This window comes from Schistocerca gregaria, unplaced genomic scaffold (genome assembly GCF_023897955.1).
Source record: "Schistocerca gregaria isolate iqSchGreg1 unplaced genomic scaffold, iqSchGreg1.2 ptg000392l, whole genome shotgun sequence".
Classification (NCBI taxonomy): domain Eukaryota; kingdom Metazoa; phylum Arthropoda; class Insecta; order Orthoptera; family Acrididae; genus Schistocerca; species Schistocerca gregaria.
Genome location: NW_026061831.1, coordinates 1 through 20,678, shown reverse-complemented (window position 1 = coordinate 20,678; position 20,678 = coordinate 1). Strand labels below are relative to the sequence as shown.

Below are 20,678 nucleotides of genomic sequence, written 5' to 3'. Positions count from 1 at the left end.
AAGGACGCGAAATGTGCGTAGAGACGCTGTCTGGATGCGCTCGCCTACCCCGTAATGCGCCTGCTGCTGCGACCACCTTCAGCCGCCGCCGACAGGCGGGAAGCAGACACAGCGCGGCGTGCGCGGAAGAAAAGCGTGCGGTGGTGGTGTAATGGTCAGCATAGTTGCCTTCCAAGCAGTTGATCCGGGTTCGATTCCCGGCCACCGCAGCCTGCGTTTTACTTCTGCGTATGAGTACTTTTGCCACGCGTCATTAAATTAATGTTTCTTTCCTCCTCTTACTGGCTGCAGGCCACCCTATATTGTGTGCGTCGATTCCGCTTGAGTCTCGACTTGTCTCGACTTTGCTCGGCTGACGCGAGAGCTGACGCTCTCCAATCGGCCTATATCAGAAGGACAAGCACGCGAAACGACTGAGAGAGGTATGGCGAGGCGGGCACAACATTACTTATGCCTCAAGTAAAGACCTGCTGCCTGTTATCGTGCATTGTGTGATTTTACATGTTCTGTCAGACAAATTCAGTTTTATTACTAGCACATTTCTTTTTTTCTTTGTTGAAAATTTTACAACACGCTCCTTCATTTCACTGTGGCCGCACGGCGCGACTTGGCATACCGAGAGGCAAAACGTGGCGCCAGTGCCCTAGACCGAATAGCGCTGCAGCTCCGAAACCGACGAGAAAAGAGAAATACGAATTGAAACTGTCGGCAGCGCCCTGTGTTCGCAGGCGGTCACCCGCCCAAGCACTGACAACGCCCAGCGTCGCGCAGTAGCGGTGATCGGACGACAAACTGTGTGTTCAGCGTGCTGTGACCTGTGAAGTGTTTTAGCGCGTCCCGACAAGTCGCTTTCGGGTCCCCTATCAGCTCCCACACAATGTGACGATTTCTTTGTCACCATACTTGCCCGGGGAAATCGGCGTTGCCTTTTTGAAGTAGTAAAATCGAAGTGGCCCGTGGGGGGATCGAACCCACGACCTTCGCGTTATTAGCACGACGCTCTAACCAACTGAGCTAACGGGCCTCGGTGCACTCCGTCTTCCAGCGCTTAGACGGAGTGGCTCTGCGTATTTACAGGTAACATTTCTATGGTAGCAGTCCAACAGTGGACCAGGGTCTCTTCTCCCTTTATTCCGCTGCTCGTAGTAATTTCATTGCGTGCCCGTTTCTCTCGACTGTTTTCAGCTCACGTTTATGAACCAGTAGCTATAACGCGAGGAGGACGTGAAACAGCATTTCGCAGGGTCCAAACTTGTCGTGTTTTGTTCCGAAAAAATTACATTCCGGTACCGGGAATCGAACCCGGGCCTCCTGGGTGAAAGCCAGGTATCCTAGCCACTAGACCACACCGGACGCGCACGCTTATTTTTGGGGTTTACACCCCCTCCACTGGCTTTCCGTGTCGCACTTTCCCTGTTTGCGAGCATCTTTTCGCTCTCCCATGCCGAGGCGCGCATGGCAAAAGTCACAGTCCGTTGCTTTTGGCCTCGTTGTTACAGGGGTAGGAGGAAAAGCAAAGCTGTGAGTAGTAATATTTATTTACTTATTTCGCAAGTAAAGACCTGCAGCCTGTCATTATATAGCAGGTCATACACTGTGTGACTTTACATGTTATATCATACGAAATTCAGTTTTATTACTAGTACATTTTTTCTTGAAAATTTCACAAAAGAACTGCAAGTAGTAATAACGGGAAGTAAGCATTTTCACGCTGAGTTGTTGAAGCCTTATGGATAACAAACTACAAGCTGTTTTGCTCCTTCGCAACCCCAGAGCCGTCAATTTAGCTGTGAACGGAAGTAAATTAAATGCCCCGGGTGAGGATCGAACTCACGACCTTAAGATTATGAGACTTACGCGCTGCCTACTGCGCTACCGAGGCACGTGATAGCCAAACCTTCTGGTATCTCGGCAAGTAGCAAATACTAGTGGTAGAGAGTCTGCACTTGCTGGCTCATTTTTTCTGTTACTACACGTGCATTCCCGGCGCTGCAGGCAACTTGCGATGATAGGCCGACGCCAGTATGCACAATAGCACGCAGGAGTCCAAACGAGAAGACGTGCGCGCTGCGTGTTTGGTTGTTTCCACACGGAATCCCGCGGTTCATTCTCGTGGCCCACGCACTTCGAGTGCGAAGGACACGCAGCTCCACTATCGGGGAAAAAACAAAATGATGCATCGGCCGGGAATCGAACCCGGGCCGCCCGCGTGGCAGGCGAGCATTCTACCACTGAACCACCGATGCTCAGCTAGTTTGCAGCTTCCTTGTGCTTTCCGCGGCAGACGTCTGAAGGGAAAGTGGGACTGCCGTCCAGCGCCGTGGCATCCTCTCGAGAGAATGCTACAAACGCTGAATCCTGCGCTGCACTGCTTAAAAATGACGCCCGAACGCGATCGTCTAAGTAGTGTTGCGGCGCACGCACGCGACGACTCTTGCCAAAGGACGCGAAATGTGCGTAGAGACGCTGTCTGGATGCGCTCGCCTACCCCGTAATGCGCCTGCTGCTGCGACCACCTTCAGCCGCCGCCGACAGGCGGGAAGCAGACACAGCGCGGCGTGCGCGGAAGAAAAGCGTGCGGTGGTGGTGTAATGGTCAGCATAGTTGCCTTCCAAGCAGTTGATCCGGGTTCGATTCCCGGCCACCGCAGCCTGCGTTTTACTTCTGCGTATGAGTACTTTTGCCACGCGTCATTAAATTAATGTTTCTTTCCTCCTCTTACTGGCTGCAGGCCACCCTATATTGTGTGCGTCGATTCCGCTTGAGTCTCGACTTGTCTCGACTTTGCTCGGCTGACGCGAGAGCTGACGCTCTCCAATCGGCCTATATCAGAAGGACAAGCACGCGAAACGACTGAGAGAGGTATGGCGAGGCGGGCACAACATTACTTATGCCTCAAGTAAAGACCTGCTGCCTGTTATCGTGCATTGTGTGATTTTACATGTTCTGTCAGACAAATTCAGTTTTATTACTAGCACATTTCTTTTTTTCTTTGTTGAAAATTTTACAACACGCTCCTTCATTTCACTGTGGCCGCACGGCGCGACTTGGCATACCGAGAGGCAAAACGTGGCGCCAGTGCCCTAGACCGAATAGCGCTGCAGCTCCGAAACCGACGAGAAAAGAGAAATACGAATTGAAACTGTCGGCAGCGCCCTGTGTTCGCAGGCGGTCACCCGCCCAAGCACTGACAACGCCCAGCGTCGCGCAGTAGCGGTGATCGGACGACAAACTGTGTGTTCAGCGTGCTGTGACCTGTGAAGTGTTTTAGCGCGTCCCGACAAGTCGCTTTCGGGTCCCCTATCAGCTCCCACACAATGTGACGATTTCTTTGTCACCATACTTGCCCGGGGAAATCGGCGTTGCCTTTTTGAAGTAGTAAAATCGAAGTGGCCCGTGGGGGGATCGAACCCACGACCTTCGCGTTATTAGCACGACGCTCTAACCAACTGAGCTAACGGGCCTCGGTGCACTCCGTCTTCCAGCGCTTAGACGGAGTGGCTCTGCGTATTTACAGGTAACATTTCTATGGTAGCAGTCCAACAGTGGACCAGGGTCTCTTCTCCCTTTATTCCGCTGCTCGTAGTAATTTCATTGCGTGCCCGTTTCTCTCGACTGTTTTCAGCTCACGTTTATGAACCAGTAGCTATAACGCGAGGAGGACGTGAAACAGCATTTCGCAGGGTCCAAACTTGTCGTGTTTTGTTCCGAAAAAATTACATTCCGGTACCGGGAATCGAACCCGGGCCTCCTGGGTGAAAGCCAGGTATCCTAGCCACTAGACCACACCGGACGCGCACGCTCATTTTTGGGGTTTACACCCCCTCCACTGGCTTTCCGTGTCGCACTTTCCCTGTTTGCGAGCATCTTTTCGCTCTCCCATGCCGAGGCGCGCATGGCAAAAGTCACAGTCCGTTGCTTTTGGCCTCGTTGTTACAGGGGTAGGAGGAAAAGCAAAGCTGTGAGTAGTAATATTTATTTACTTATTTCGCAAGTAAAGACCTGCAGCCTGTCATTATATAGCAGGTCATACACTGTGTGACTTTACATGTTATATCATACGAAATTCAGTTTTATTACTAGTACATTTTTTCTTGAAAATTTCACAAAAGAACTGCAAGTAGTAATAACGGGAAGTAAGCATTTTCACGCTGAGTTGTTGAAGCCTTATGGATAACAAACTACAAGCTGTTTTGCTCCTTCGCAACCCCAGAGCCGTCAATTTAGCTGTGAACGGAAGTAAATTAAATGCCCCGGGTGAGGATCGAACTCACGACCTTAAGATTATGAGACTTACGCGCTGCCTACTGCGCTACCGAGGCACGTGATGGCCAAACCTTCTGGTATCTCGGCAAGTAGCAAATACTAGTGGTAGAGAGTCTGCACTTGCTGGCTCATTTTTTCTGTTACTACACGTGCATTCCCGGCGCTGCAGGCAACTTGCGATGATAGGCCGACGCCAGTATGCACAATAGCACGCAGGAGTCCAAACGAGAAGACGTGCGCGCTGCGTGTTTGGTTGTTTCCACACGGAATCCCGCGGTTCATTCTCGTGGCCCACGCACTTCGAGTGCGAAGGACACGCAGCTCCACTATCGGGGAAAAAACAAAATGATGCATCGGCCGGGAATCGAACCCGGGCCGCCCGCGTGGCAGGCGAGCATTCTACCACTGAACCACCGATGCTCAGCTAGTTTGCAGCTTCCTTGTGCTTTCCGCGGCAGACGTCTGAAGGGAAAGTGGGACTGCCGTCCAGCGCCGTGGCATCCTCTCGAGAGAATGCTACAAACGCTGAATCCTGCGCTGCACTGCTTAAAAATGACGCCCGAACGCGATCGTCTAAGTAGTGTTGCGGCGCACGCACGCGACGACTCTTGCCAAAGGACGCGAAATGTGCGTAGAGACGCTGTCTGGATGCGCTCGCCTACCCCGTAATGCGCCTGCTGCTGCGACCACCTTCAGCCGCCGCCGACAGGCGGGAAGCAGACACAGCGCGGCGTGCGCGGAAGAAAAGCGTGCGGTGGTGGTGTAATGGTCAGCATAGTTGCCTTCCAAGCAGTTGATCCGGGTTCGATTCCCGGCCACCGCAGCCTGCGTTTTACTTCTGCGTATGAGTACTTTTGCCACGCGTCATTAAATTAATGTTTCTTTCCTCCTCTTACTGGCTGCAGGCCACCCTATATTGTGTGCGTCGATTCCGCTTGAGTCTCGACTTGTCTCGACTTTGCTCGGCTGACGCGAGAGCTGACGCTCTCCAATCGGCCTATATCAGAAGGACAAGCACGCGAAACGACTGAGAGAGGTATGGCGAGGCGGGCACAACATTACTTATGCCTCAAGTAAAGACCTGCTGCCTGTTATCGTGCATTGTGTGATTTTACATGTTCTGTCAGACAAATTCAGTTTTATTACTAGCACATTTCTTTTTTTCTTTGTTGAAAATTTTACAACACGCTCCTTCATTTCACTGTGGCCGCACGGCGCGACTTGGCATACCGAGAGGCAAAACGTGGCGCCAGTGCCCTAGACCGAATAGCGCTGCAGCTCCGAAACCGACGAGAAAAGAGAAATACGAATTGAAACTGTCGGCAGCGCCCTGTGTTCGCAGGCGGTCACCCGCCCAAGCACTGACAACGCCCAGCGTCGCGCAGTAGCGGTGATCGGACGACAAACTGTGTGTTCAGCGTGCTGTGACCTGTGAAGTGTTTTAGCGCGTCCCGACAAGTCGCTTTCGGGTCCCCTATCAGCTCCCACACAATGTGACGATTTCTTTGTCACCATACTTGCCCGGGGAAATCGGCGTTGCCTTTTTGAAGTAGTAAAATCGAAGTGGCCCGTGGGGGGATCGAACCCACGACCTTCGCGTTATTAGCACGACGCTCTAACCAACTGAGCTAACGGGCCTCGGTGCACTCCGTCTTCCAGCGCTTAGACGGAGTGGCTCTGCGTATTTACAGGTAACATTTCTATGGTAGCAGTCCAACAGTGGACCAGGGTCTCTTCTCCCTTTATTCCGCTGCTCGTAGTAATTTCATTGCGTGCCCGTTTCTCTCGACTGTTTTCAGCTCACGTTTATGAACCAGTAGCTATAACGCGAGGAGGACGTGAAACAGCATTTCGCAGGGTCCAAACTTGTCGTGTTTTGTTCCGAAAAAATTACATTCCGGTACCGGGAATCGAACCCGGGCCTCCTGGGTGAAAGCCAGGTATCCTAGCCACTAGACCACACCGGACGCGCACGCTCATTTTTGGGGTTTACACCCTCTCCACTGGCTTTCCGTGTCGCACTTTCCCTGTTTGCGAGCATCTTTTCGCTCTCCCATGCCGAGGCGCGCATGGCAAAAGTCACAGTCCGTTGCTTTTGGCCTCGTTGTTACAGGGGTAGGAGGAAAAGCAAAGCTGTGAGTAGTAATATTTATTTACTTATTTCGCAAGTAAAGACCTGCAGCCTGTCATTATATAGCAGGTCATACACTGTGTGACTTTACATGTTATATCATACGAAATTCAGTTTTATTACTAGTACATTTTTTCTTGAAAATTTCACAAAAGAACTGCAAGTAGTAATAACGGGAAGTAAGCATTTTCACGCTGAGTTGTTGAAGCCTTATGGATAACAAACTACAAGCTGTTTTGCTCCTTCGCAACCCCAGAGCCGTCAATTTAGCTGTGAACGGAAGTAAATTAAATGCCCCGGGTGAGGATCGAACTCACGACCTTAAGATTATGAGACTTACGCGCTGCCTACTGCGCTACCGAGGCACGTGATGGCCAAACCTTCTGGTATCTCGGCAAGTAGCAAATACTAGTGGTAGAGAGTCTGCACTTGCTGGCTCATTTTTTCTGTTACTACACGTGCATTCCCGGCGCTGCAGGCAACTTGCGATGATAGGCCGACGCCAGTATGCACAATAGCACGCAGGAGTCCAAACGAGAAGACGTGCGCGCTGCGTGTTTGGTTGTTTCCACACGGAATCCCGCGGTTCATTCTCGTGGCCCACGCACTTCGAGTGCGAAGGACACGCAGCTCCACTATCGGGGAAAAAACAAAATGATGCATCGGCCGGGAATCGAACCCGGGCCGCCCGCGTGGCAGGCGAGCATTCTACCACTGAACCACCGATGCTCAGCTAGTTTGCAGCTTCCTTGTGCTTTCCGCGGCAGACGTCTGAAGGGAAAGTGGGACTGCCGTCCAGCGCCGTGGCATCCTCTCGAGAGAATGCTACAAACGCTGAATCCTGCGCTGCACTGCTTAAAAATGACGCCCGAACGCGATCGTCTAAGTAGTGTTGCGGCGCACGCACGCGACGACTCTTGCCAAAGGACGCGAAATGTGCGTAGAGACGCTGTCTGGATGCGCTCGCCTACCCCGTAATGCGCCTGCTGCTGCGACCACCTTCAGCCGCCGCCGACAGGCGGGAAGCAGACACAGCGCGGCGTGCGCGGAAGAAAAGCGTGCGGTGGTGGTGTAATGGTCAGCATAGTTGCCTTCCAAGCAGTTGATCCGGGTTCGATTCCCGGCCACCGCAGCCTGCGTTTTACTTCTGCGTATGAGTACTTTTGCCACGCGTCATTAAATTAATGTTTCTTTCCTCCTCTTACTGGCTGCAGGCCACCCTATATTGTGTGCGTCGATTCCGCTTGAGTCTCGACTTGTCTCGACTTTGCTCGGCTGACGCGAGAGCTGACGCTCTCCAATCGGCCTATATCAGAAGGACAAGCACGCGAAACGACTGAGAGAGGTATGGCGAGGCGGGCACAACATTACTTATGCCTCAAGTAAAGACCTGCTGCCTGTTATCGTGCATTGTGTGATTTTACATGTTCTGTCAGACAAATTCAGTTTTATTACTAGCACATTTCTTTTTTTCTTTGTTGAAAATTTTACAACACGCTCCTTCATTTCACTGTGGCCGCACGGCGCGACTTGGCATACCGAGAGGCAAAACGTGGCGCCAGTGCCCTAGACCGAATAGCGCTGCAGCTCCGAAACCGACGAGAAAAGAGAAATACGAATTGAAACTGTCGGCAGCGCCCTGTGTTCGCAGGCGGTCACCCGCCCAAGCACTGACAACGCCCAGCGTCGCGCAGTAGCGGTGATCGGACGACAAACTGTGTGTTCAGCGTGCTGTGACCTGTGAAGTGTTTTAGCGCGTCCCGACAAGTCGCTTTCGGGTCCCCTATCAGCTCCCACACAATGTGACGATTTCTTTGTCACCATACTTGCCCGGGGAAATCGGCGTTGCCTTTTTGAAGTAGTAAAATCGAAGTGGCCCGTGGGGGGATCGAACCCACGACCTTCGCGTTATTAGCACGACGCTCTAACCAACTGAGCTAACGGGCCTCGGTGCACTCCGTCTTCCAGCGCTTAGACGGAGTGGCTCTGCGTATTTACAGGTAACATTTCTATGGTAGCAGTCCAACAGTGGACCAGGGTCTCTTCTCCCTTTATTCCGCTGCTCGTAGTAATTTCATTGCGTGCCCGTTTCTCTCGACTGTTTTCAGCTCACGTTTATGAACCAGTAGCTATAACGCGAGGAGGACGTGAAACAGCATTTCGCAGGGTCCAAACTTGTCGTGTTTTGTTCCGAAAAAATTACATTCCGGTACCGGGAATCGAACCCGGGCCTCCTGGGTGAAAGCCAGGTATCCTAGCCACTAGACCACACCGGACGCGCACGCTTATTTTTGGGGTTTACACCCCCTCCACTGGCTTTCCGTGTCGCACTTTCCCTGTTTGCGAGCATCTTTTCGCTCTCCCATGCCGAGGCGCGCATGGCAAAAGTCACAGTCCGTTGCTTTTGGCCTCGTTGTTACAGGGGTAGGAGGAAAAGCAAAGCTGTGAGTAGTAATATTTATTTACTTATTTCGCAAGTAAAGACCTGCAGCCTGTCATTATATAGCAGGTCATACACTGTGTGACTTTACATGTTATATCATACGAAATTCAGTTTTATTACTAGTACATTTTTTCTTGAAAATTTCACAAAAGAACTGCAAGTAGTAATAACGGGAAGTAAGCATTTTCACGCTGAGTTGTTGAAGCCTTATGGATAACAAACTACAAGCTGTTTTGCTCCTTCGCAACCCCAGAGCCGTCAATTTAGCTGTGAACGGAAGTAAATTAAATGCCCCGGGTGAGGATCGAACTCACGACCTTAAGATTATGAGACTTACGCGCTGCCTACTGCGCTACCGAGGCACGTGATGGCCAAACCTTCTGGTATCTCGGCAAGTAGCAAATACTAGTGGTAGAGAGTCTGCACTTGCTGGCTCATTTTTTCTGTTACTACACGTGCATTCCCGGCGCTGCAGGCAACTTGCGATGATAGGCCGACGCCAGTATGCACAATAGCACGCAGGAGTCCAAACGAGAAGACGTGCGCGCTGCGTGTTTGGTTGTTTCCACACGGAATCCCGCGGTTCATTCTCGTGGCCCACGCACTTCGAGTGCGAAGGACACGCAGCTCCACTATCGGGGAAAAAACAAAATGATGCATCGGCCGGGAATCGAACCCGGGCCGCCCGCGTGGCAGGCGAGCATTCTACCACTGAACCACCGATGCTCAGCTAGTTTGCAGCTTCCTTGTGCTTTCCGCGGCAGACGTCTGAAGGGAAAGTGGGACTGCCGTCCAGCGCCGTGGCATCCTCTCGAGAGAATGCTACAAACGCTGAATCCTGCGCTGCACTGCTTAAAAATGACGCCCGAACGCGATCGTCTAAGTAGTGTTGCGGCGCACGCACGCGACGACTCTTGCCAAAGGACGCGAAATGTGCGTAGAGACGCTGTCTGGATGCGCTCGCCTACCCCGTAATGCGCCTGCTGCTGCGACCACCTTCAGCCGCCGCCGACAGGCGGGAAGCAGACACAGCGCGGCGTGCGCGGAAGAAAAGCGTGCGGTGGTGGTGTAATGGTCAGCATAGTTGCCTTCCAAGCAGTTGATCCGGGTTCGATTCCCGGCCACCGCAGCCTGCGTTTTACTTCTGCGTATGAGTACTTTTGCCACGCGTCATTAAATTAATGTTTCTTTCCTCCTCTTACTGGCTGCAGGCCACCCTATATTGTGTGCGTCGATTCCGCTTGAGTCTCGACTTGTCTCGACTTTGCTCGGCTGACGCGAGAGCTGACGCTCTCCAATCGGCCTATATCAGAAGGACAAGCACGCGAAACGACTGAGAGAGGTATGGCGAGGCGGGCACAACATTACTTATGCCTCAAGTAAAGACCTGCTGCCTGTTATCGTGCATTGTGTGATTTTACATGTTCTGTCAGACAAATTCAGTTTTATTACTAGCACATTTCTTTTTTTCTTTGTTGAAAATTTTACAACACGCTCCTTCATTTCACTGTGGCCGCACGGCGCGACTTGGCATACCGAGAGGCAAAACGTGGCGCCAGTGCCCTAGACCGAATAGCGCTGCAGCTCCGAAACCGACGAGAAAAGAGAAATACGAATTGAAACTGTCGGCAGCGCCCTGTGTTCGCAGGCGGTCACCCGCCCAAGCACTGACAACGCCCAGCGTCGCGCAGTAGCGGTGATCGGACGACAAACTGTGTGTTCAGCGTGCTGTGACCTGTGAAGTGTTTTAGCGCGTCCCGACAAGTCGCTTTCGGGTCCCCTATCAGCTCCCACACAATGTGACGATTTCTTTGTCACCATACTTGCCCGGGGAAATCGGCGTTGCCTTTTTGAAGTAGTAAAATCGAAGTGGCCCGTGGGGGGATCGAACCCACGACCTTCGCGTTATTAGCACGACGCTCTAACCAACTGAGCTAACGGGCCTCGGTGCACTCCGTCTTCCAGCGCTTAGACGGAGTGGCTCTGCGTATTTACAGGTAACATTTCTATGGTAGCAGTCCAACAGTGGACCAGGGTCTCTTCTCCCTTTATTCCGCTGCTCGTAGTAATTTCATTGCGTGCCCGTTTCTCTCGACTGTTTTCAGCTCACGTTTATGAACCAGTAGCTATAACGCGAGGAGGACGTGAAACAGCATTTCGCAGGGTCCAAACTTGTCGTGTTTTGTTCCGAAAAAATTACATTCCGGTACCGGGAATCGAACCCGGGCCTCCTGGGTGAAAGCCAGGTATCCTAGCCACTAGACCACACCGGACGCGCACGCTTATTTTTGGGGTTTACACCCCCTCCACTGGCTTTCCGTGTCGCACTTTCCCTGTTTGCGAGCATCTTTTCGCTCTCCCATGCCGAGGCGCGCATGGCAAAAGTCACAGTCCGTTGCTTTTGGCCTCGTTGTTACAGGGGTAGGAGGAAAAGCAAAGCTGTGAGTAGTAATATTTATTTACTTATTTCGCAAGTAAAGACCTGCAGCCTGTCATTATATAGCAGGTCATACACTGTGTGACTTTACATGTTATATCATACGAAATTCAGTTTTATTACTAGTACATTTTTTCTTGAAAATTTCACAAAAGAACTGCAAGTAGTAATAACGGGAAGTAAGCATTTTCACGCTGAGTTGTTGAAGCCTTATGGATAACAAACTACAAGCTGTTTTGCTCCTTCGCAACCCCAGAGCCGTCAATTTAGCTGTGAACGGAAGTAAATTAAATGCCCCGGGTGAGGATCGAACTCACGACCTTAAGATTATGAGACTTACGCGCTGCCTACTGCGCTACCGAGGCACGTGATGGCCAAACCTTCTGGTATCTCGGCAAGTAGCAAATACTAGTGGTAGAGAGTCTGCACTTGCTGGCTCATTTTTTCTGTTACTACACGTGCATTCCCGGCGCTGCAGGCAACTTGCGATGATAGGCCGACGCCAGTATGCACAATAGCACGCAGGAGTCCAAACGAGAAGACGTGCGCGCTGCGTGTTTGGTTGTTTCCACACGGAATCCCGCGGTTCATTCTCGTGGCCCACGCACTTCGAGTGCGAAGGACACGCAGCTCCACTATCGGGGAAAAAACAAAATGATGCATCGGCCGGGAATCGAACCCGGGCCGCCCGCGTGGCAGGCGAGCATTCTACCACTGAACCACCGATGCTCAGCTAGTTTGCAGCTTCCTTGTGCTTTCCGCGGCAGACGTCTGAAGGGAAAGTGGGACTGCCGTCCAGCGCCGTGGCATCCTCTCGAGAGAATGCTACAAACGCTGAATCCTGCGCTGCACTGCTTAAAAATGACGCCCGAACGCGATCGTCTAAGTAGTGTTGCGGCGCACGCACGCGACGACTCTTGCCAAAGGACGCGAAATGTGCGTAGAGACGCTGTCTGGATGCGCTCGCCTACCCCGTAATGCGCCTGCTGCTGCGACCACCTTCAGCCGCCGCCGACAGGCGGGAAGCAGACACAGCGCGGCGTGCGCGGAAGAAAAGCGTGCGGTGGTGGTGTAATGGTCAGCATAGTTGCCTTCCAAGCAGTTGATCCGGGTTCGATTCCCGGCCACCGCAGCCTGCGTTTTACTTCTGCGTATGAGTACTTTTGCCACGCGTCATTAAATTAATGTTTCTTTCCTCCTCTTACTGGCTGCAGGCCACCCTATATTGTGTGCGTCGATTCCGCTTGAGTCTCGACTTGTCTCGACTTTGCTCGGCTGACGCGAGAGCTGACGCTCTCCAATCGGCCTATATCAGAAGGACAAGCACGCGAAACGACTGAGAGAGGTATGGCGAGGCGGGCACAACATTACTTATGCCTCAAGTAAAGACCTGCTGCCTGTTATCGTGCATTGTGTGATTTTACATGTTCTGTCAGACAAATTCAGTTTTATTACTAGCACATTTCTTTTTTTCTTTGTTGAAAATTTTACAACACGCTCCTTCATTTCACTGTGGCCGCACGGCGCGACTTGGCATACCGAGAGGCAAAACGTGGCGCCAGTGCCCTAGACCGAATAGCGCTGCAGCTCCGAAACCGACGAGAAAAGAGAAATACGAATTGAAACTGTCGGCAGCGCCCTGTGTTCGCAGGCGGTCACCCGCCCAAGCACTGACAACGCCCAGCGTCGCGCAGTAGCGGTGATCGGACGACAAACTGTGTGTTCAGCGTGCTGTGACCTGTGAAGTGTTTTAGCGCGTCCCGACAAGTCGCTTTCGGGTCCCCTATCAGCTCCCACACAATGTGACGATTTCTTTGTCACCATACTTGCCCGGGGAAATCGGCGTTGCCTTTTTGAAGTAGTAAAATCGAAGTGGCCCGTGGGGGGATCGAACCCACGACCTTCGCGTTATTAGCACGACGCTCTAACCAACTGAGCTAACGGGCCTCGGTGCACTCCGTCTTCCAGCGCTTAGACGGAGTGGCTCTGCGTATTTACAGGTAACATTTCTATGGTAGCAGTCCAACAGTGGACCAGGGTCTCTTCTCCCTTTATTCCGCTGCTCGTAGTAATTTCATTGCGTGCCCGTTTCTCTCGACTGTTTTCAGCTCACGTTTATGAACCAGTAGCTATAACGCGAGGAGGACGTGAAACAGCATTTCGCAGGGTCCAAACTTGTCGTGTTTTGTTCCGAAAAAATTACATTCCGGTACCGGGAATCGAACCCGGGCCTCCTGGGTGAAAGCCAGGTATCCTAGCCACTAGACCACACCGGACGCGCACGCTTATTTTTGGGGTTTACACCCCCTCCACTGGCTTTCCGTGTCGCACTTTCCCTGTTTGCGAGCATCTTTTCGCTCTCCCATGCCGAGGCGCGCATGGCAAAAGTCACAGTCCGTTGCTTTTGGCCTCGTTGTTACAGGGGTAGGAGGAAAAGCAAAGCTGTGAGTAGTAATATTTATTTACTTATTTCGCAAGTAAAGACCTGCAGCCTGTCATTATATAGCAGGTCATACACTGTGTGACTTTACATGTTATATCATACGAAATTCAGTTTTATTACTAGTACATTTTTTCTTGAAAATTTCACAAAAGAACTGCAAGTAGTAATAACGGGAAGTAAGCATTTTCACGCTGAGTTGTTGAAGCCTTATGGATAACAAACTACAAGCTGTTTTGCTCCTTCGCAACCCCAGAGCCGTCAATTTAGCTGTGAACGGAAGTAAATTAAATGCCCCGGGTGAGGATCGAACTCACGACCTTAAGATTATGAGACTTACGCGCTGCCTACTGCGCTACCGAGGCACGTGATGGCCAAACCTTCTGGTATCTCGGCAAGTAGCAAATACTAGTGGTAGAGAGTCTGCACTTGCTGGCTCATTTTTTCTGTTACTACACGTGCATTCCCGGCGCTGCAGGCAACTTGCGATGATAGGCCGACGCCAGTATGCACAATAGCACGCAGGAGTCCAAACGAGAAGACGTGCGCGCTGCGTGTTTGGTTGTTTCCACACGGAATCCCGCGGTTCATTCTCGTGGCCCACGCACTTCGAGTGCGAAGGACACGCAGCTCCACTATCGGGGAAAAAACAAAATGATGCATCGGCCGGGAATCGAACCCGGGCCGCCCGCGTGGCAGGCGAGCATTCTACCACTGAACCACCGATGCTCAGCTAGTTTGCAGCTTCCTTGTGCTTTCCGCGGCAGACGTCTGAAGGGAAAGTGGGACTGCCGTCCAGCGCCGTGGCATCCTCTCGAGAGAATGCTACAAACGCTGAATCCTGCGCTGCACTGCTTAAAAATGACGCCCGAACGCGATCGTCTAAGTAGTGTTGCGGCGCACGCACGCGACGACTCTTGCCAAAGGACGCGAAATGTGCGTAGAGACGCTGTCTGGATGCGCTCGCCTACCCCGTAATGCGCCTGCTGCTGCGACCACCTTCAGCCGCCGCCGACAGGCGGGAAGCAGACACAGCGCGGCGTGCGCGGAAGAAAAGCGTGCGGTGGTGGTGTAATGGTCAGCATAGTTGCCTTCCAAGCAGTTGATCCGGGTTCGATTCCCGGCCACCGCAGCCTGCGTTTTACTTCTGCGTATGAGTACTTTTGCCACGCGTCATTAAATTAATGTTTCTTTCCTCCTCTTACTGGCTGCAGGCCACCCTATATTGTGTGCGTCGATTCCGCTTGAGTCTCGACTTGTCTCGACTTTGCTCGGCTGACGCGAGAGCTGACGCTCTCCAATCGGCCTATATCAGAAGGACAAGCACGCGAAACGACTGAGAGAGGTATGGCGAGGCGGGCACAACATTACTTATGCCTCAAGTAAAGACCTGCTGCCTGTTATCGTGCATTGTGTGATTTTACATGTTCTGTCAGACAAATTCAGTTTTATTACTAGCACATTTCTTTTTTTCTTTGTTGAAAATTTTACAACACGCTCCTTCATTTCACTGTGGCCGCACGGCGCGACTTGGCATACCGAGAGGCAAAACGTGGCGCCAGTGCCCTAGACCGAATAGCGCTGCAGCTCCGAAACCGACGAGAAAAGAGAAATACGAATTGAAACTGTCGGCAGCGCCCTGTGTTCGCAGGCGGTCACCCGCCCAAGCACTGACAACGCCCAGCGTCGCGCAGTAGCGGTGATCGGACGACAAACTGTGTGTTCAGCGTGCTGTGACCTGTGAAGTGTTTTAGCGCGTCCCGACAAGTCGCTTTCGGGTCCCCTATCAGCTCCCACACAATGTGACGATTTCTTTGTCACCATACTTGCCCGGGGAAATCGGCGTTGCCTTTTTGAAGTAGTAAAATCGAAGTGGCCCGTGGGGGGATCGAACCCACGACCTTCGCGTTATTAGCACGACGCTCTAACCAACTGAGCTAACGGGCCTCGGTGCACTCCGTCTTCCAGCGCTTAGACGGAGTGGCTCTGCGTATTTACAGGTAACATTTCTATGGTAGCAGTCCAACAGTGGACCAGGGTCTCTTCTCCCTTTATTCCGCTGCTCGTAGTAATTTCATTGCGTGCCCGTTTCTCTCGACTGTTTTCAGCTCACGTTTATGAACCAGTAGCTATAACGCGAGGAGGACGTGAAACAGCATTTCGCAGGGTCCAAACTTGTCGTGTTTTGTTCCGAAAAAATTACATTCCGGTACCGGGAATCGAACCCGGGCCTCCTGGGTGAAAGCCAGGTATCCTAGCCACTAGACCACACCGGACGCGCACGCTCATTTTTGGGGTTTACACCCCCTCCACTGGCTTTCCGTGTCGCACTTTCCCTGTTTGCGAGCATCTTTTCGCTCTCCCATGCCGAGGCGCGCATGGCAAAAGTCACAGTCCGTTGCTTTTGGCCTCGTTGTTACAGGGGTAGGAGGAAAAGCAAAGCTGTGAGTAGTAATATTTATTTACTTATTTCGCAAGTAAAGACCTGCAGCCTGTCATTATATAGCAGGTCATACACTGTGTGACTTTACATGTTATATCATACGAAATTCAGTTTTATTACTAGTACATTTTTTCTTGAAAATTTCACAAAAGAACTGCAAGTAGTAATAACGGGAAGTAAGCATTTTCACGCTGAGTTGTTGAAGCCTTATGGATAACAAACTACAAGCTGTTTTGCTCCTTCGCAACCCCAGAGCCGTCAATTTAGCTGTGAACGGAAGTAAATTAAATGCCCCGGGTGAGGATCGAACTCACGACCTTAAGATTATGAGACTTACGCGCTGCCTACTGCGCTACCGAGGCACGTGATGGCCAAACCTTCTGGTATCTCGGCAAGTAGCAAATACTAGTGGTAGAGAGTCTGCACTTGCTGGCTCATTTTTTCTGTTACTACACGTGCATTCCCGGCGCTGCAGGCAACTTGCGATGATAGGCCGACGCCAGTATGCACAATAGCACGCAGGAGTCCAAACGAGAAGACGTGCGCGCTGCGTGTTTGGTTGTTTCCACACGGAATCCCGCGGTTCATTCTCGTGGCCCACGCACTTCGAGTGCGAAGGACACGCAGCTCCACTATCGGGGAAAAAACAAAATGATGCATCGGCCGGGAATCGAACCCGGGCCGCCCGCGTGGCAGGCGAGCATTCTACCACTGAACCACCGATGCTCAGCTAGTTTGCAGCTTCCTTGTGCTTTCCGCGGCAGACGTCTGAAGGGAAAGTGGGACTGCCGTCCAGCGCCGTGGCATCCTCTCGAGAGAATGCTACAAACGCTGAATCCTGCGCTGCACTGCTTAAAAATGACGCCCGAACGCGATCGTCTAAGTAGTGTTGCGGCGCACGCACGCGACGACTCTTGCCAAAGGACGCGAAATGTGCGTAGAGACGCTGTCTGGATGCGCTCGCCTACCCCGTAATGCGCCTGCTGCTGCGACCACCTTCAGCCGCCGCCGACAGGCGGGAAGCAGACACAGCGCGGCGTGCGCGGAAGAAAAGCGTGCGGTGGTGGTGTAATGGTCAGCATAGTTGCCTTCCAAGCAGTTGATCCGGGTTCGATTCCCGGCCACCGCAGCCTGCGTTTTACTTCTGCGTATGAGTACTTTTGCCACGCGTCATTAAATTAATGTTTCTTTCCTCCTCTTACTGGCTGCAGGCCACCCTATATTGTGTGCGTCGATTCCGCTTGAGTCTCGACTTGTCTCGACTTTGCTCGGCTGACGCGAGAGCTGACGCTCTCCAATCGGCCTATATCAGAAGGACAAGCACGCGAAACGACTGAGAGAGGTATGGCGAGGCGGGCACAACATTACTTATGCCTCAAGTAAAGACCTGCTGCCTGTTATCGTGCATTGTGTGATTTTACATGTTCTGTCAGACAAATTCAGTTTTATTACTAGCACATTTCTTTTTTTCTTTGTTGAAAATTTTACAACACGCTCCTTCATTTCACTGTGGCCGCACGGCGCGACTTGGCATACCGAGAGGCAAAACGTGGCGCCAGTGCCCTAGACCGAATAGCGCTGCAGCTCCGAAACCGACGAGAAAAGAGAAATACGAATTGAAACTGTCGGCAGCGCCCTGTGTTCGCAGGCGGTCACCCGCCCAAGCACTGACAACGCCCAGCGTCGCGCAGTAGCGGTGATCGGACGACAAACTGTGTGTTCAGCGTGCTGTGACCTGTGAAGTGTTTTAGCGCGTCCCGACAAGTCGCTTTCGGGTCCCCTATCAGCTCCCACACAATGTGACGATTTCTTTGTCACCATACTTGCCCGGGGAAATCGGCGTTGCCTTTTTGAAGTAGTAAAATCGAAGTGGCCCGTGGGGGGATCGAACCCACGACCTTCGCGTTATTAGCACGACGCTCTAACCAACTGAGCTAACGGGCCTCGGTGCACTCCGTCTTCCAGCGCTTAGACGGAGTGGCTCTGCGTATTTACAGGTAACATTTCTATGGTAGCAGTCCAACAGTGGACCAGGGTCTCTTCTCCCTTTATTCCGCTGCTCGTAGTAATTTCATTGCGTGCCCGTTTCTCTCGACTGTTTTCAGCTCACGTTTATGAACCAGTAGCTATAACGCGAGGAGGGACGTGAAACAGCATTTCGCAGGGTCCAAACTTGTCGTGTTTTGTTCCGAAAAAATTACATTCCGGTACCGGGAATCGAACCCGGGCCTCCTGGGTGAAAGCCAGGTATCCTAGCCACTAGACCACACCGGACGCGCACGCTCATTTTTGGGGTTTACACCCCCTCCACTGGCTTTCCGTGTCGCACTTTCCCTGTTTGCGAGCATCTTTTCGCTCTCCCATGCCGAGGCGCGCATGGCAAAAGTCACAGTCCGTTGCTTTTGGCCTCGTTGTTACAGGGGGTAGGAGGAAAAGCAAAGCTGTGAGTAGTAATATTTATTTACTTATTTCGCAAGTAAAGACCTGCAGCCTGTCATTATATAGCAGGTCATACACTGTGTGACTTTACATGTTATATCATACGAAATTCAGTTTTATTACTAGTACATTTTTTCTTGAAAATTTCACAAAAGAACTGCAAGTAGTAATAACGGGAAGTAAGCATTTTCACGCTGAGTTGTTGAAGCCTTATGGATAACAAACTACAAGCTGTTTTGCTCCTTCGCAACCCCAGAGCCGTCAATTTAGCTGTGAACGGAAGTAAATTAAATGCCCCGGGTGAGGATCGAACTCACGACCTTAAGATTATGAGACTTACGCGCTGCCTACTGCGCTACCGAGGCACGTGATGGCCAAACCTTCTGGTATCTCGGCAAGTAGCAAATACTAGTGGTAGAGAGTCTGCACTTGCTGGCTCATTTTTTCTGTTACTACACGTGCATTCCCGGCGCTGCAGGCAACTTGCGATGATAGGCCGACGCCAGTATGCACAATAGCACGCAGGAGTCCAAACGAGAAGACGTGCGCGCTGCGTGTTTGGTTGTTTCCACACGGAATCCCGCGGTTCATTCTCGTGGCCCACGCACTTCGAGTGCGAAGGACACGCAGCTCCACTATCGGGGGAAAAAACAAAATGATGCATCGGCCGGGAATCGAACCCGGGCCGCCCGCGTGGCAGGCGAGCATTCTACCACTGAACCACCGATGCTCAGCTAGTTTGCAGCTTCCTTGTGCTTTCCGCGGCAGACGTCTGAAGGGAAAGTGGGACTGCCGTCCAGCGCCGTGGCATCCTCTCGAGAGAATGCTACAAACGCTGAATCCTGCGCTGCACTGCTTAAAAATGACGCCCGAACGCGATCGTCTAAGTAGTGTTGCGGCGCACGCACGCGACGACTCTTGCCAAAGGACGCGAAATGTGCGTAGAGACGCTGTCTGGATGCGCTCGCCTACCCCGTAATGCGCCTGCTGCTGCGACCACCTTCAGCCGCCGCCGACAGGCGGGAAGCAGACACAGCGCGGCGTGCGCGGAAGAAAAGCGTGCGGTGGTGGTGTAATGGTCAGCATAGTTGCCTTCCAAGCAGTTGATCCGGGTTCGATTCCCGGCCACCGCAGCCTGCGTTTTACTTCTGCGTATGAGTACTTTTGCCACGCGTCATTAAATTAATGTTTCTTCCTCCTCTTACTGGCTGCAGGCCACCCTATATTGTGTGCGTCGATTCCGCTTGAGTCTCGACTTGTCTCGACTTTGCTCGGCTGACGCGAGAGCTGACGCTCTCCAATCGGCCTATATCAGAAGGACAAGCACGCGAAACGACTGAGAGAGGTATGGCGAGGCGGGCACAACATTACTTATGCCTCAAGTAAAGACCTGCTGCCTGTTATCGTGCATTGTGTGATTTTACATGTTCTGTCAGACAAATTCAGTTTTATTACTAGCACATTTCTTTTTTTCTTTGTTGAAAATTTTACAACACGCTCCTTCATTTCACTGTGGCCGCACGGCGCGACTTGGCATACCGAGAGGCAAAACGTGGCGCCAGTGCCCTAGACCGAATAGCGCTGCAGCTCCGAAACCGACGAGAAAAGAGAAATACGAATTGAAACTGTCGGCAGCGCCCTGTGTTCGCAGGCGGTCACCCGCCCAAGCACTGACAACGCCCAGCGTCGCGCAGTAGCGGTGATCGGACGACAAACTGTGTGTTCAGCGTGCTGTGACCTGTGAAGTGTTTTAGCGCGTCCCGACAAGTCGCTTTCGGGTCCCCTATCAGCTCCCACACAATGTGACGATTTCTTTGTCACCATACTTGCCCGGGGAAATCGGCGTTGCCTTTTTGAAGTAGTAAAATCGAAGTGGCCCGTGGGGGGATCGAACCCACGACCTTCGCGTTATTAGCACGACGCTCTAACCAACTGAGCTAACGGGCCTCGGTGCACTCCGTCTTCCAGCGCTTAGACGGAGTGGCTCTGCGTATTTACAGGTAACATTTCTATGGTAGCAGTCCAACAGTGGACCAGGGTCTCTTCTCCCTTTATTCCGCTGAACACGCGATCTAGTGT

General features: G+C 52.0%; 42 non-coding genes across 42 annotated transcripts; 9 read left to right on the top strand and 33 right to left on the bottom strand.

Moving 5' to 3' along the window:
* Positions 1–137: 137 nt before the first annotated feature.
* On the top strand, positions 138–209 carry Trnag-ucc (transfer RNA glycine (anticodon UCC)). Its single transcript has one exon. It is a non-coding gene; the product is annotated as a tRNA-Gly (tRNA).
* A 741-nt stretch (positions 210–950) lies between these two features.
* On the bottom strand, positions 951–1,024 carry Trnai-aau (transfer RNA isoleucine (anticodon AAU)). Its single transcript has one exon. It is a non-coding gene; the product is annotated as a tRNA-Ile (tRNA).
* A 257-nt stretch (positions 1,025–1,281) lies between these two features.
* Trnae-uuc (transfer RNA glutamic acid (anticodon UUC)) lies at positions 1,282–1,353 on the bottom strand. Its single transcript has one exon. It is a non-coding gene; the product is annotated as a tRNA-Glu (tRNA).
* A 456-nt stretch (positions 1,354–1,809) lies between these two features.
* Trnam-cau (transfer RNA methionine (anticodon CAU)) lies at positions 1,810–1,882 on the bottom strand. The gene has a single exon. It is a non-coding gene; the product is annotated as a tRNA-Met (tRNA).
* A 293-nt stretch (positions 1,883–2,175) lies between these two features.
* Trnag-gcc (transfer RNA glycine (anticodon GCC)) lies at positions 2,176–2,246 on the bottom strand. Its single transcript has one exon. It is a non-coding gene; the product is annotated as a tRNA-Gly (tRNA).
* Positions 2,247–2,577: 331 nt separating this feature from the next.
* On the top strand, positions 2,578–2,649 carry Trnag-ucc (transfer RNA glycine (anticodon UCC)). The gene has a single exon. It is a non-coding gene; the product is annotated as a tRNA-Gly (tRNA).
* Positions 2,650–3,390: 741 nt separating this feature from the next.
* Trnai-aau (transfer RNA isoleucine (anticodon AAU)) lies at positions 3,391–3,464 on the bottom strand. The gene has a single exon. It is a non-coding gene; the product is annotated as a tRNA-Ile (tRNA).
* A 257-nt stretch (positions 3,465–3,721) lies between these two features.
* Positions 3,722–3,793, bottom strand: Trnae-uuc (transfer RNA glutamic acid (anticodon UUC)). The gene has a single exon. It is a non-coding gene; the product is annotated as a tRNA-Glu (tRNA).
* Positions 3,794–4,249: 456 nt separating this feature from the next.
* Trnam-cau (transfer RNA methionine (anticodon CAU)) lies at positions 4,250–4,322 on the bottom strand. Its single transcript has one exon. It is a non-coding gene; the product is annotated as a tRNA-Met (tRNA).
* Positions 4,323–4,615: 293 nt separating this feature from the next.
* On the bottom strand, positions 4,616–4,686 carry Trnag-gcc (transfer RNA glycine (anticodon GCC)). The gene has a single exon. It is a non-coding gene; the product is annotated as a tRNA-Gly (tRNA).
* A 331-nt stretch (positions 4,687–5,017) lies between these two features.
* On the top strand, positions 5,018–5,089 carry Trnag-ucc (transfer RNA glycine (anticodon UCC)). The gene has a single exon. It is a non-coding gene; the product is annotated as a tRNA-Gly (tRNA).
* Positions 5,090–5,830: 741 nt separating this feature from the next.
* Positions 5,831–5,904, bottom strand: Trnai-aau (transfer RNA isoleucine (anticodon AAU)). Its single transcript has one exon. It is a non-coding gene; the product is annotated as a tRNA-Ile (tRNA).
* A 257-nt stretch (positions 5,905–6,161) lies between these two features.
* On the bottom strand, positions 6,162–6,233 carry Trnae-uuc (transfer RNA glutamic acid (anticodon UUC)). The gene has a single exon. It is a non-coding gene; the product is annotated as a tRNA-Glu (tRNA).
* Positions 6,234–6,689: 456 nt separating this feature from the next.
* Trnam-cau (transfer RNA methionine (anticodon CAU)) lies at positions 6,690–6,762 on the bottom strand. The gene has a single exon. It is a non-coding gene; the product is annotated as a tRNA-Met (tRNA).
* A 293-nt stretch (positions 6,763–7,055) lies between these two features.
* Positions 7,056–7,126, bottom strand: Trnag-gcc (transfer RNA glycine (anticodon GCC)). The gene has a single exon. It is a non-coding gene; the product is annotated as a tRNA-Gly (tRNA).
* Positions 7,127–7,457: 331 nt separating this feature from the next.
* On the top strand, positions 7,458–7,529 carry Trnag-ucc (transfer RNA glycine (anticodon UCC)). Its single transcript has one exon. It is a non-coding gene; the product is annotated as a tRNA-Gly (tRNA).
* Positions 7,530–8,270: 741 nt separating this feature from the next.
* Trnai-aau (transfer RNA isoleucine (anticodon AAU)) lies at positions 8,271–8,344 on the bottom strand. The gene has a single exon. It is a non-coding gene; the product is annotated as a tRNA-Ile (tRNA).
* A 257-nt stretch (positions 8,345–8,601) lies between these two features.
* Trnae-uuc (transfer RNA glutamic acid (anticodon UUC)) lies at positions 8,602–8,673 on the bottom strand. The gene has a single exon. It is a non-coding gene; the product is annotated as a tRNA-Glu (tRNA).
* A 456-nt stretch (positions 8,674–9,129) lies between these two features.
* Trnam-cau (transfer RNA methionine (anticodon CAU)) lies at positions 9,130–9,202 on the bottom strand. The gene has a single exon. It is a non-coding gene; the product is annotated as a tRNA-Met (tRNA).
* A 293-nt stretch (positions 9,203–9,495) lies between these two features.
* Trnag-gcc (transfer RNA glycine (anticodon GCC)) lies at positions 9,496–9,566 on the bottom strand. Its single transcript has one exon. It is a non-coding gene; the product is annotated as a tRNA-Gly (tRNA).
* A 331-nt stretch (positions 9,567–9,897) lies between these two features.
* Positions 9,898–9,969, top strand: Trnag-ucc (transfer RNA glycine (anticodon UCC)). Its single transcript has one exon. It is a non-coding gene; the product is annotated as a tRNA-Gly (tRNA).
* A 741-nt stretch (positions 9,970–10,710) lies between these two features.
* Trnai-aau (transfer RNA isoleucine (anticodon AAU)) lies at positions 10,711–10,784 on the bottom strand. The gene has a single exon. It is a non-coding gene; the product is annotated as a tRNA-Ile (tRNA).
* A 257-nt stretch (positions 10,785–11,041) lies between these two features.
* Positions 11,042–11,113, bottom strand: Trnae-uuc (transfer RNA glutamic acid (anticodon UUC)). Its single transcript has one exon. It is a non-coding gene; the product is annotated as a tRNA-Glu (tRNA).
* A 456-nt stretch (positions 11,114–11,569) lies between these two features.
* Positions 11,570–11,642, bottom strand: Trnam-cau (transfer RNA methionine (anticodon CAU)). The gene has a single exon. It is a non-coding gene; the product is annotated as a tRNA-Met (tRNA).
* A 293-nt stretch (positions 11,643–11,935) lies between these two features.
* Positions 11,936–12,006, bottom strand: Trnag-gcc (transfer RNA glycine (anticodon GCC)). The gene has a single exon. It is a non-coding gene; the product is annotated as a tRNA-Gly (tRNA).
* Positions 12,007–12,337: 331 nt separating this feature from the next.
* Trnag-ucc (transfer RNA glycine (anticodon UCC)) lies at positions 12,338–12,409 on the top strand. Its single transcript has one exon. It is a non-coding gene; the product is annotated as a tRNA-Gly (tRNA).
* A 741-nt stretch (positions 12,410–13,150) lies between these two features.
* Positions 13,151–13,224, bottom strand: Trnai-aau (transfer RNA isoleucine (anticodon AAU)). The gene has a single exon. It is a non-coding gene; the product is annotated as a tRNA-Ile (tRNA).
* A 257-nt stretch (positions 13,225–13,481) lies between these two features.
* Trnae-uuc (transfer RNA glutamic acid (anticodon UUC)) lies at positions 13,482–13,553 on the bottom strand. The gene has a single exon. It is a non-coding gene; the product is annotated as a tRNA-Glu (tRNA).
* Positions 13,554–14,009: 456 nt separating this feature from the next.
* Positions 14,010–14,082, bottom strand: Trnam-cau (transfer RNA methionine (anticodon CAU)). The gene has a single exon. It is a non-coding gene; the product is annotated as a tRNA-Met (tRNA).
* Positions 14,083–14,375: 293 nt separating this feature from the next.
* On the bottom strand, positions 14,376–14,446 carry Trnag-gcc (transfer RNA glycine (anticodon GCC)). Its single transcript has one exon. It is a non-coding gene; the product is annotated as a tRNA-Gly (tRNA).
* Positions 14,447–14,777: 331 nt separating this feature from the next.
* On the top strand, positions 14,778–14,849 carry Trnag-ucc (transfer RNA glycine (anticodon UCC)). The gene has a single exon. It is a non-coding gene; the product is annotated as a tRNA-Gly (tRNA).
* A 741-nt stretch (positions 14,850–15,590) lies between these two features.
* On the bottom strand, positions 15,591–15,664 carry Trnai-aau (transfer RNA isoleucine (anticodon AAU)). Its single transcript has one exon. It is a non-coding gene; the product is annotated as a tRNA-Ile (tRNA).
* A 257-nt stretch (positions 15,665–15,921) lies between these two features.
* Trnae-uuc (transfer RNA glutamic acid (anticodon UUC)) lies at positions 15,922–15,993 on the bottom strand. Its single transcript has one exon. It is a non-coding gene; the product is annotated as a tRNA-Glu (tRNA).
* A 456-nt stretch (positions 15,994–16,449) lies between these two features.
* Positions 16,450–16,522, bottom strand: Trnam-cau (transfer RNA methionine (anticodon CAU)). Its single transcript has one exon. It is a non-coding gene; the product is annotated as a tRNA-Met (tRNA).
* A 293-nt stretch (positions 16,523–16,815) lies between these two features.
* Positions 16,816–16,886, bottom strand: Trnag-gcc (transfer RNA glycine (anticodon GCC)). Its single transcript has one exon. It is a non-coding gene; the product is annotated as a tRNA-Gly (tRNA).
* Positions 16,887–17,217: 331 nt separating this feature from the next.
* Trnag-ucc (transfer RNA glycine (anticodon UCC)) lies at positions 17,218–17,289 on the top strand. The gene has a single exon. It is a non-coding gene; the product is annotated as a tRNA-Gly (tRNA).
* Positions 17,290–18,030: 741 nt separating this feature from the next.
* Positions 18,031–18,104, bottom strand: Trnai-aau (transfer RNA isoleucine (anticodon AAU)). Its single transcript has one exon. It is a non-coding gene; the product is annotated as a tRNA-Ile (tRNA).
* Positions 18,105–18,362: 258 nt separating this feature from the next.
* On the bottom strand, positions 18,363–18,434 carry Trnae-uuc (transfer RNA glutamic acid (anticodon UUC)). The gene has a single exon. It is a non-coding gene; the product is annotated as a tRNA-Glu (tRNA).
* A 457-nt stretch (positions 18,435–18,891) lies between these two features.
* Trnam-cau (transfer RNA methionine (anticodon CAU)) lies at positions 18,892–18,964 on the bottom strand. The gene has a single exon. It is a non-coding gene; the product is annotated as a tRNA-Met (tRNA).
* A 294-nt stretch (positions 18,965–19,258) lies between these two features.
* Positions 19,259–19,329, bottom strand: Trnag-gcc (transfer RNA glycine (anticodon GCC)). The gene has a single exon. It is a non-coding gene; the product is annotated as a tRNA-Gly (tRNA).
* A 331-nt stretch (positions 19,330–19,660) lies between these two features.
* Trnag-ucc (transfer RNA glycine (anticodon UCC)) lies at positions 19,661–19,732 on the top strand. The gene has a single exon. It is a non-coding gene; the product is annotated as a tRNA-Gly (tRNA).
* A 740-nt stretch (positions 19,733–20,472) lies between these two features.
* On the bottom strand, positions 20,473–20,546 carry Trnai-aau (transfer RNA isoleucine (anticodon AAU)). The gene has a single exon. It is a non-coding gene; the product is annotated as a tRNA-Ile (tRNA).
* Positions 20,547–20,678: the final 132 nt, after the last annotated feature.